The following is a 10,281-nucleotide window of genomic DNA, read 5'->3' on the forward strand; positions in this document are numbered from 1 at the left end:
CATGATCTCGATGATAGTCATCCAAGAGTGGCACATGCTGAGCTTGATGTCTCAACAAGCCCCTTCCACTTTATGCGGTCATCGCTGCTGTGAGTGACTTGATTGCTTCTCGTGTTCAAAGGTGGGACCATTATTCTCTTTGCTCAACTGTATGGCCCTCCCCTAATTATAATTACTCTCTCCGTCAAACCTTCCGGTGCTGATCCTCACTGCCATAGGGCCCTATCGGTAACTTAGGGTTGGAGCCTGCAACAATAGGCCTATAAGAAAGGTGAAATCGATTCCCATCTACGCTGAAGCGCGAGCGAGAGGGAGAAGCCAAGGGATGATGACGAAGAAGGCTTGTTTCTCAAAAACATTCGCAGTGGCCGCCTAAGAGCTCTCGCCCTTCGCGGGGCTTGAGAGCTACTGCTGTTGTTTCTTCCTTGGATATCTGATGGCTTCTCCTCGCAAAGCTCTCTTCTAAGAGACCTCCTGCTTTATCCTCCTGAAGGTCGCGATCTTGATCGGCTTTGTACTGATGTTTTTGGTTATGGTGAAATTGGGTAGCTGTTGTTGCCTCATCTGAGCTTCTGAAGTGATCTAGCGAGAAGCAGGCTTGTGTGTACAGCTCTACGATCCATAGGCATTCGTAGCACGCTGAATGGAAAGCTTGCGACATGTAGTGAAAGAGGTGCTGAGTATCCGGCGAGGCGGGCCTCTTTCCTGGCCCGCCTCGCAAACTTCCAGGCCTTACATTTTCATAGCATACAGACATGAAGGGGCTTGTCCTGTGCGAGGTCTGAGAGTTAGTGCTGTCTCTGTCTTGCTCTGCGTTATAAAGTGTCCTCACTATGGAAATATGAAGGCCATTGCGTGCACCTTACTTTCTGTACAGAAAGTGATTGTGTTTACGTGACTGCTTTGCAGCCTTGTTCTTACTTGCAAGAGCATTCGCTGTCATTCAACAAGCCCATTCTGACAATAATGTAGTTTAGAAGGATGCTATCCAAAACTGGTTACCGTAATCCTTTCTCGGAGTAAATATGCTCTACAGTTGTGGAGTATGAGTGTCATTGAAGGCCTTTCTCAGTAGTAAATATGGTGTAGGGAATGGCCCTACAGTGGCCATTCCTCGAAATAATGGGTGACCCCATGGCGACCGGCGGAGGCCGGGAGCCATGGTGGGAGCGCATTATTTCAGGAATGTGCTTTGCGTATCATTTAACAATAATGTAGGTCGTTCACAGTGCAGGTGACAGTGCCGTCAAAACAGGACAAGTAACAGTGCTGTCAACGGGTCAGCAATTGACTTGGCATGCAATGATTGCCCCATCTTGGATAAAATTCTGGTTGTAGACATGGCATGCAACGATTGCTTCATTTTGCAGAAAAACTATGGCATGTCGCTTTCAACATTCTGTCCGTTGATGTGTCCGCACCACAAAACATTCCATGGGTTGATGAGTTCGCAGGATAGAGGTTGCAAAAATATGGGCTTCTAAGTGTTCCGGTTGCTGAGTTGGCAAGCATCCACAGCTTGCAACATGAAATTACGCCTTTTAATTGACTGTAGATGGATGGTTGTAGGTTGCTGGCCCCCGACCCTGGACTTTGATGGTGTAGGGAATGGCCCTGTAGTGGCCATTCCTTGAAATAATGGGTGACCCCATGGCGACCGGTGGAGGTCGGGAGCCATGGTGGGAGCACATTTTTTAGGAATGGCCACTATAGGGCCATTCCCAGCCGTCAATAGTCCAGGGGAGGAGGGTCATCAACAATGTGAGTTACAGTGCCGTCAACAGTGACTGTCGCTTGTGCTTTGCGTATCATTTAACAATAATGTAGGTCGTTCACAGCGCAGGTGACAGAGTCGTCTAAACAGGACAGGTGACAGTGCCGTCAACGGGCCAGCAACTGACTTGGCATGCAATGATTGCCCCATCTTGGACAAAATTTTGGTTGTAGACATGGCATGCAATGATTGCTTCATTTTGCAGAAAAACTATGGCATGTCGCTTTCAACATTCTGCCAGTTGATGTGTCCGCACCACAAAACATTCCATGGGTTGATGAGTTCGCAGGTTAGAGGTTGCAGAAATATGGGCTTTTAAGTGTTCCGGTTGTTGAGTTGGCAAGCATCCACAACATGCAACGTGAAATTACGCCTTTTAATCAGCAGTAGATGGACGGTTGTAGGTTGCTGCCCCCCGACCTTGGACTTTGACGGTTGTTCCTGATTACTGCATTCTTGGTCTCAAGAAGGAAGAGAGAGAGAGACATGTTCGATGCGTATATTGCTTGATTTAACGTGGCAATATGGAACTTGAAAAAAGCGTGAGGTGGAGTCCTTAAGCTGTTGGATGACAGCGAATGCAACCACAATTTTAAGTCACCTTTTTCACTCTCCTGTGCTAACAATAGAACGTCAATCCCCAAAGTATAACACACGTTGAGCTATATTTTAGTCCTCACTTCTTTGATTGAATAGATGGTGTTTAGGCTTGATCATCGAGTATAAAAAATCCCAGTATAAAGATCATTAAAAATTATGACAATTTAATTCCTATTGAAAATTTCTTGGAAAAGTACAACAAGAAATAAACAACTATCATTTAAATTCCTATTGAACTGTTGAACTTAGTAGACCAATAAGAATTTAGCTTCATTGAAATAGTTTTTCAAATTCAAAAAGGGGAAAGGATATTTGAAAAAGGGGGAGAAAGATATTTGTCACAATGCCACACCCTTTGCTCGTTTGTTGTGGGCCATTGATTGGTTAATTCCTAACATGGACCAATGAGAATCAAAGTAGAGTTAGGAGAGAGAGGGTCCACCAAGGAAAGGAGGACTCTCTTTTTTACAAGGACAAGTGTATTTACTCGCACTTATTCATGCGTAGACCAAAAACACCATCTCTTTCACAAGCTTGAGAAGTAGAGAGCTTATATCAACACCTTTTGGTTATGGAATGCAAATCCAAGCAATAGTGAAGCTTCAATGGCATGCCTATCTTTTTTATTATCATGTATTATTAACTACACTCAAGTTAAACTTTAAGAGTAATATATGGTAAAGATTCTTTTTATATTATTTGTTTTTCTCTTCATCTCCTCCACTCTTTAGCTTTGTTGATCATTTGTAGTGTTTGAGATTTGGGGATAGAGGTTGGTGCCAATTTCTTTTGTTGTGAAAGCATAATTGTGGTGCATGAAGCTTTCCATCTTTATGACACTCAAATTTGTTTAGAGAACAAAAATATTGTATTGTATGCAAAACTCACTTCATGGGAGAAATGAAACACGAAAGCCTTTCCGAAGGAATGCTCAAAGCCAAAGTAATTCTAAATCGTAGTCAATTTTTCTATTTCGGTCTGTATTTCAAACATTGTTCATGCCAAGCTAACTAAATGTATTGTCTATGTTGCTATCTTCAATCTAGCACTTTGTCTTCATTAGGAATCTTTGTAATGAATTGCTCAATATAGTCACTTTAATCTACAAACAATGTTATTAGTTTAATTTTGTTACAAATCAAGATTAGAACTAGTAACACTAAAAGTTTGAGAAGGGTACTGCTCCCAAAGGAGCTATACAACAAATATGCGACAAAAAAGATACAATGGATGTCGGCATCAGTAATTATCTTCACCATAGCTAAAATAGACTTGTAAATATCTTGACCATAGCTAAAATAATCCTGATCGAAGTCCTAGTCCTTTTTGGATCAACATTGTTAAAGATAGAACAAAGACACTAGCAAACAAATAGATTAATTGAGTCAAACCAAGGAGGAAGAGCAACTAAAATGGATAAAAGGTCTTCATGAGGGTGAAAGCCAAAAAAGTGGGAAAATCAATACAGATGGGGTAGACTTAGGAAACAAATCACAGAGCGCACAAGCACCCAAATGGAAGAGGTGACTAGTTTATCACATATAATCGTTACAATGAGTATGCAACTCACATACACACAAAAAAAGGCTTGAATTTGTAGCTAGACAAAAAGAGGGTGGAATGTCGATCTAGATATTACTAGACAATCAACAAAAAGAACAATGAAATTTGGGTTTGAAGTCAAATCCTAAAGTAATAAAAATCAATAAGCATTTGAAATTGAAAATCAAAGACCAAGGTAGACATTTATTTTAGAAATATAAGTATGTATTTGCTTCGGAGTATATAGATTTGGAAGATGTCGATCGAGGAGTATATCAACATTGAATATCATCGAAACCAAATGCATGACTAGTGGGACTCTAGAGATACAAAATGATTTTGAAATACGTAAAGAAGGTGAAGGAAGAAATTGACAACCTATTGCAAACTGAGTTCATCACTAAAGTAGCTAATGGTTGACTTGGGCTCTTGAATGTGAAGCCAGTTTTCGATCTTTGAAGGAAGCCAACAACATAACATCGACTCTTCACCAACCGAACTAGGAAAATATTTTACATGATCATGTAGATACTCCTCGCATGGAAGTGGGAGTCATTTGGACCCAATTCAATGGAAAAATTGATTATCTAGTATATTGTGCACGTCACATGTTCAACAAGGCAAAGTAGGAGTATTTAACTGCAAAAAGAGAAGCATTGGGAATGATATTAAATGCCAAAAAGTTAAAACATTATTTGATGGGAAAGCTATTATGTTTCTATGTTTACCATTATCTCACGTTATCTAATCAGTCAGGCTATCATCCAAGGACAATTAATCAAATGGATGATGTTTCTTTGAGAATGTGATTTCAAGATCTTCCATAAGCTAAAGCAATAATGCGTTATTTTGGTGAGCATCTCACGCACATGCTTTTTTAGAGTTCAATGTGCAGATTCCAAAGATTCTATTTATCAAAGTGGGATACCATATGCTCTGCACCACATATATAATCTAATAGTAAATAACACTCCTTGTTGAAAATAACTTCAACAACTTTCAATATATGACAAAATGCATAAAAAACATTAAGAGATGGGTGAAACGTACCCATGTTAGGAATTTGAAAGGCTTTAGAGAAAATATGGAGCTTGCTAACAGGACGATGGAAATCTTTAGTGTGTTATTGCATAAGTGATGGATGATGGAAATCTTCAGTGTATTCTCGCATTAGTTTTTGTGAATGACGTCAAACCTGATTACTGCACTGTCGGTAACAAGAAGGAAGAGAGAGAGGCATGTTCGATACTAGTTGTACTCTGCTGGGTGTATATTGCTTCGATTCAAAGTTCTCAGGTAAGGTTGGAGTTTGTTACCATTCTGTCAAAGGAAGGGTGCTCTTGCAATGGTAGGGACCCTATTCAAGGCGAAGGCTCTTCCCAATACCCTTGTATATGCTACTTTGGCCTCTGATATCCACTCATGGCAATTATTGGTACGGGAGAATTGGCTTCTTGCAATTATCCTCAAAAGTGCTGGCTGTCAACTACAAATCATGGTTCACCATCACTATCCTCTCTTTAGTATTGTGGTAGCATCTGCATACATATTCTATGGTGGGAATAGAGTTTTGTTGGTAGGTATATTTTATTGCGGAGAATAGAGTTTCGTTTGTCCGTAGGTGTTGTTGGTTGGACATTTTTATACTTCATACTTCCACATCTAGTTGGGTCTTTCCTCTAGGTTTATGGGGTGAAGGTGTGGTGTAAATACTATGAGATCAATGGTTCATGACGGGTTAGTAGTGATGGTATTGGACTAATGACTAGGCTTTACATTTCCTACCTCATTGTCAAGGATGACTATGATTTGAAGAGAAAGGTCAAGTCATACAACTTAATATCTACCTATCTCAAATCATTTTGTATGTTAAATTGATTATTTAATATGGGAACATGAAACATCACCAAAAGTTAGAACACCAACATGTGTTGCTAGACCTATCTCAATAGGGGATTGAGAGGAGACATGATCGAAAAAGGTGATGTTCAATCAAAGAGCAATGTGCATCTATTAGGTCTTGGAAAGACCTCATCCTAGGGTAAGTTTTGTTAAGACCTCCAACGGTTGGTGTTAAAGATCTTAGATCTATGGTGGTTAGGTGGAAACCTCTTCAACCTCTTCAATATTGACATGCTTGAGATGTTGTAGGTGGAAACTTTGTCCAACCTGGACATGTACAAGTCAATATGGGATTGGAAAAAATCATGACAAGGGTTGCCTTAAGGTGGTGGATGATAGAGAATACAACCACAACTCCAAACTTTTGACATACGTGGCAATATGGAACTTGAAAAAAGTGAGGGGGAGTCTTTAAGGTGTTGCATGACAGAGAATGCAACCACAATTTCTGAAAGTTTCCTCCTTTTTCACTCTCAAGTGATGATAGTATTATGTCAACCTGCAAGGTAAGCCTTACCCTTTTCACTCAAAATATTAATAACGATGGAGAATGCAACCACAATTTCTGAAAGTTACCTTTTTCACTCTCAAGTGTTGATAGTATTATGTAAACCCACAAGGTAGGCCTTACCCTTTTCATTCAACATATTAATAACACATGTTAAGCTACATTTTAGTCCTCACTATTCTTTCATTGAATGGATGGTTTTTAGGCTTGATGCATGAGCTTAAACTTGATAAAATCAATCTTAGATATTTTAGAAAATCCCAATATAATGTTCATTAAAAATGAAGACAATTAAATTTCTATTGAACAATTCTTGAAAAAGTACAACAGGAAATAAACAAACTACATTTAATTCCCTAATGGCTAAATAAGCTAGTAGACAAATAAGAATTTATCTTCATTTAAGTAATTTTCCAAACATTTTCTTAAAGGGGGAAGGATATTTGTCACAATGCCACACCCTTTGCTCTTTTGTTGCAGACCATTGATTGGTTAAGTTCAACATGGTCCAATGAGGATCAAGTTAGAGATAGGAGAGAGGGTTTACCACGGAAAGAAGACATGTTTTTTCAAGGATTGAAGTGTATATGCTCACACTTCTTCATGCGTAAATAAAAAACACCATCTCCTTCTCCAAGCTTGAGAAGTAGAGAGCCTACACCAACACATTTTGATGAAGCTTCAATGGCATGCTCATCTTCTCTATTATCATTTTTTCTATGTTAAGTTAAACTTTAAGAGTAATCTATTGTAAAGATAATTTTTTATGTTCCATGTCATTCTCTTCATCTCCTCCACTCTTCAGCTTTGTCTTCTATTTGTAGTGTTTGAGATTTGGGGATAAAGGTTGGGCCAAATTCTTTTGTTGTAAAAGCATAATTGTGGTGCATGAAACTTTTCATCTTTATGACACCCAAATGCGTTTAAAGAACATACATATTGCATCTTTAAACATACATATTGTATTGTATACAAAACTCTCTTCATGGGAGACATGAAATTCGAATTTCTTTAGGTAGGAATTCTCTTAAGTAAATCTAATTCTTAATTGTAGTCAATTTTTCTATTTCGGTTTGTTTCCAAGTATTGATCATGCTAAGCTAACTAGAAGTATTATTTATGTTGCTACCTTCAATCTAGCACTCTCTATCTTCAATCAGGAATCTCTGTAATGAATTTCTCAATATTGTCACTTTAATTTGCAAACATTGTTATTAGTTTAATTTGTTACAAATCTAGATTAGAACTAATAATACCAAAAATTTGAGAAGGGTATTGAACCCAAAGGAGCTATACAAAAAATATGTGACCAAAAAGATACAATGGATGTTGGCATCAATAAATATCTTCACCATAGCTAAAATAGAGACTTGAAAGAAGTCCTTTTGGATCAACATTGTTAAGGATAGAACAAAGACACTAGCACTCAAATAGATTTATTCAGTTAAACCAAGGAGGAAGAGCAACTAATATGGATAAAAGGTCCCCATGAGGGTGAGCCAAAAAAGTGGGAAAATTAGTACAGACAGGGTAGGCATAGAAAACAAATAGCAAAGTGCACAAGCACCCAAATGGGAGATGGGACCAGTTGATTGAGATAAGGATTCAACTATCACATATAATCGCATACAATGAGTATGCAACACACGTCACACAAAAAATGACTTGAATTCGTAGCGATACAAAAAGAGGGTCGAATGTCAAGCTAGTTATTACCACACAATCAACAAAAAGAACAATGAAATTGGGTTTGGAGTGAAATCCTAAAGCAATAAAAATCAATAAGCATTTGAAATTAATAATCAAAGACCAAGATAAACAATTGTTTTAGAAATATGGGGATGTCATTGCTTCGGAGTATACGGATGTAGAATGTGTCGATTGAGGAGTGTATCAACATTAAATGTCATTGAAATCAAATGCATGACTAGTGGGACTCTAGAGATACAAAATGAGTCTACCTTATGTAAAGAAGGTGAAGGAAGAGATTGACGATCTATTGCAAACGGGGTTCATCACTAAAGTAGAATATAATGGTTGACTTGGGCTCTTGAATGTGGAGCCAATTTTCAATTTTTGAAGGAAGCCATCAATGTGAAATGGACTCTTCACCAACCAAACTAGGAAAATGTTTTTCATGGTCATGTAGATACTTCTCGCATGGAAGTGGAAGTCATTTTGATCCAATTCAATGGAAAAATTGATTATCTAGTATAATGTGCACGTCACATGTTCAACGATGAGCAAAACTATGGCGGATACAATCTTACAAGCATGGTGTGCGGCAGACGAGGAAGCGAGAGAGAAAGGCTTGATACTCTGCAAGCTAAAGAACACACAACCTTTGATAGATAATTGTTCAGTGTAATAAAATCTTACAATAGCAAAAAACTTGCCATGCATGACTTGACTTATAACTAAAACTAACTTTCATGCTATAGGAGACTATGTCCACCATGGCTATGGACGACCAAACCGGGCTTGCATACCCAACAACCTTCCCCTCAAGCTCAAACCATTAACAATGGACTGAAGACAGACAGACCATGGCAGAGTCCAATCACTTGAAACCATGAGTAGAAGTCCCTCCCTTGACTATAACATAGGTGTGTGTGCACTTTCCCCAAACAAATATCAGTGTGAAACATACCAGAATCTGACCAAACAACAAAGGGTAGTCTTACCATTATATTTTTATGGCAGTGTCTATAATCCATATAATTTATGAGAAATAACTCACAAAAAGGAAACATAAAGACAGATTAAAGAAAAACAAACTACAATACGTTATTTTCTACGAAAAGCATTGGTGCTGCATCATCTTCAGAGTCTTCAACCATATTGATTTGTTGCTTATTTTTTTAAAAATCATTTGTCCTTGGTTTGATAATTGCTGTGTCCACATATTGCACAAGGTCTAGTGCTGGTAGTAGGCCTGGTTGAATTTGCAATTGAAGTGCAACCACGGGCTACATATGCAGTCGATACGAAAGAGCTAATTTGTGGTATTCATTTCTCTTCTTCTTGCAATGAGTTAACAATACCATTCAAAGAAGGTAGAGGATCCTTCTCTTTTAAAATAGTGACAATTTGACGAAATTCTGTAGGGAGACTATTCAAAAAAACCGCTATAAGATCTTCAGTTGGTACTGGGGCTTCGACATAAACAAGTTGAGTTTTAATACTCTTCAGTCTATTAGCTAAAGCTGCAATGTTTTCATCTTCATGCATGCGAAGAGAATATAATTCCATTTTTAAACTCATTTTGGAATATTTAGCTTTGGGACCGAAAAGCTTCTATAACTCTATCTAGGCAGCATCTTGAAGAATCAACATCATCCAAATAATGAATAAAGTCGTCTTCTAAGGAAGTTAGAATGATACCAAACGCTTGTTTGTCTTTCCTCTGTTGCTTGGCAGAGAGGGCTCGAGTTAGTGCAGCTGTAGTGCCTGCTTTGTCGGTTGCGAGAGGCTTGACCACGTTTCGTAGGTTTTTTCGCATTAGATAACCTTTGACTTTAATTTGCCAAGTATGGAAGCTAGATTCGTTGAATTTATCCACCTTGGAGGCTATATTATGCCAAGGATAGCTTGACCCTTCTGCTATGCTTGCGAAGGTAAGTAATTTCCGTTGATCTTGATAATAGAATTTTGAATTGCTTTTTAACACATCAATGGATCCATAATATAAAATAATTAAACCTTTAGAATAATTAAAGAGGTGGCTGCAAAATTGCATTCATTCAAGACTCATTTGCAGCAACTTCAACTTGAACATAAGCCTCCAAAAGCACCTGGCGTATCTACTGTGAGCATCAAGCAGAGGATCAAGATTTTGTCAAGGGTGAATAGGCCCTTGCTTAAGGCCAAGGGCATAAAATAGGAAAGGCCACTTGATTTTAATCAATGTGAAAGCACAAAATGACCAATGTCGAGCTCTGTAGGTGATAGGCCA

General features: G+C 38.4%; 1 non-coding gene across 1 annotated transcript; it reads left to right on the top strand.

Moving 5' to 3' along the window:
• The first annotated feature begins 317 nt into the window (after window positions 1-317).
• On the top strand, window positions 318-441 carry LOC147426341 (small nucleolar RNA SNORD14). The gene has a single exon (XR_015186320.1). It is a non-coding gene; the product is annotated as a small nucleolar RNA SNORD14 (small nucleolar RNA).
• The last annotated feature ends 9,840 nt before the right edge of the window (window positions 442-10,281 follow it).

The sequence above is a fragment of the Adiantum capillus-veneris genome, chromosome 24, assembly GCF_014529385.1.
Source record: "Adiantum capillus-veneris isolate H3 chromosome 24, ASM1452938v2, whole genome shotgun sequence".
NCBI classification, from domain to species: Eukaryota; Viridiplantae; Streptophyta; class Polypodiopsida; order Polypodiales; family Pteridaceae; genus Adiantum; species Adiantum capillus-veneris.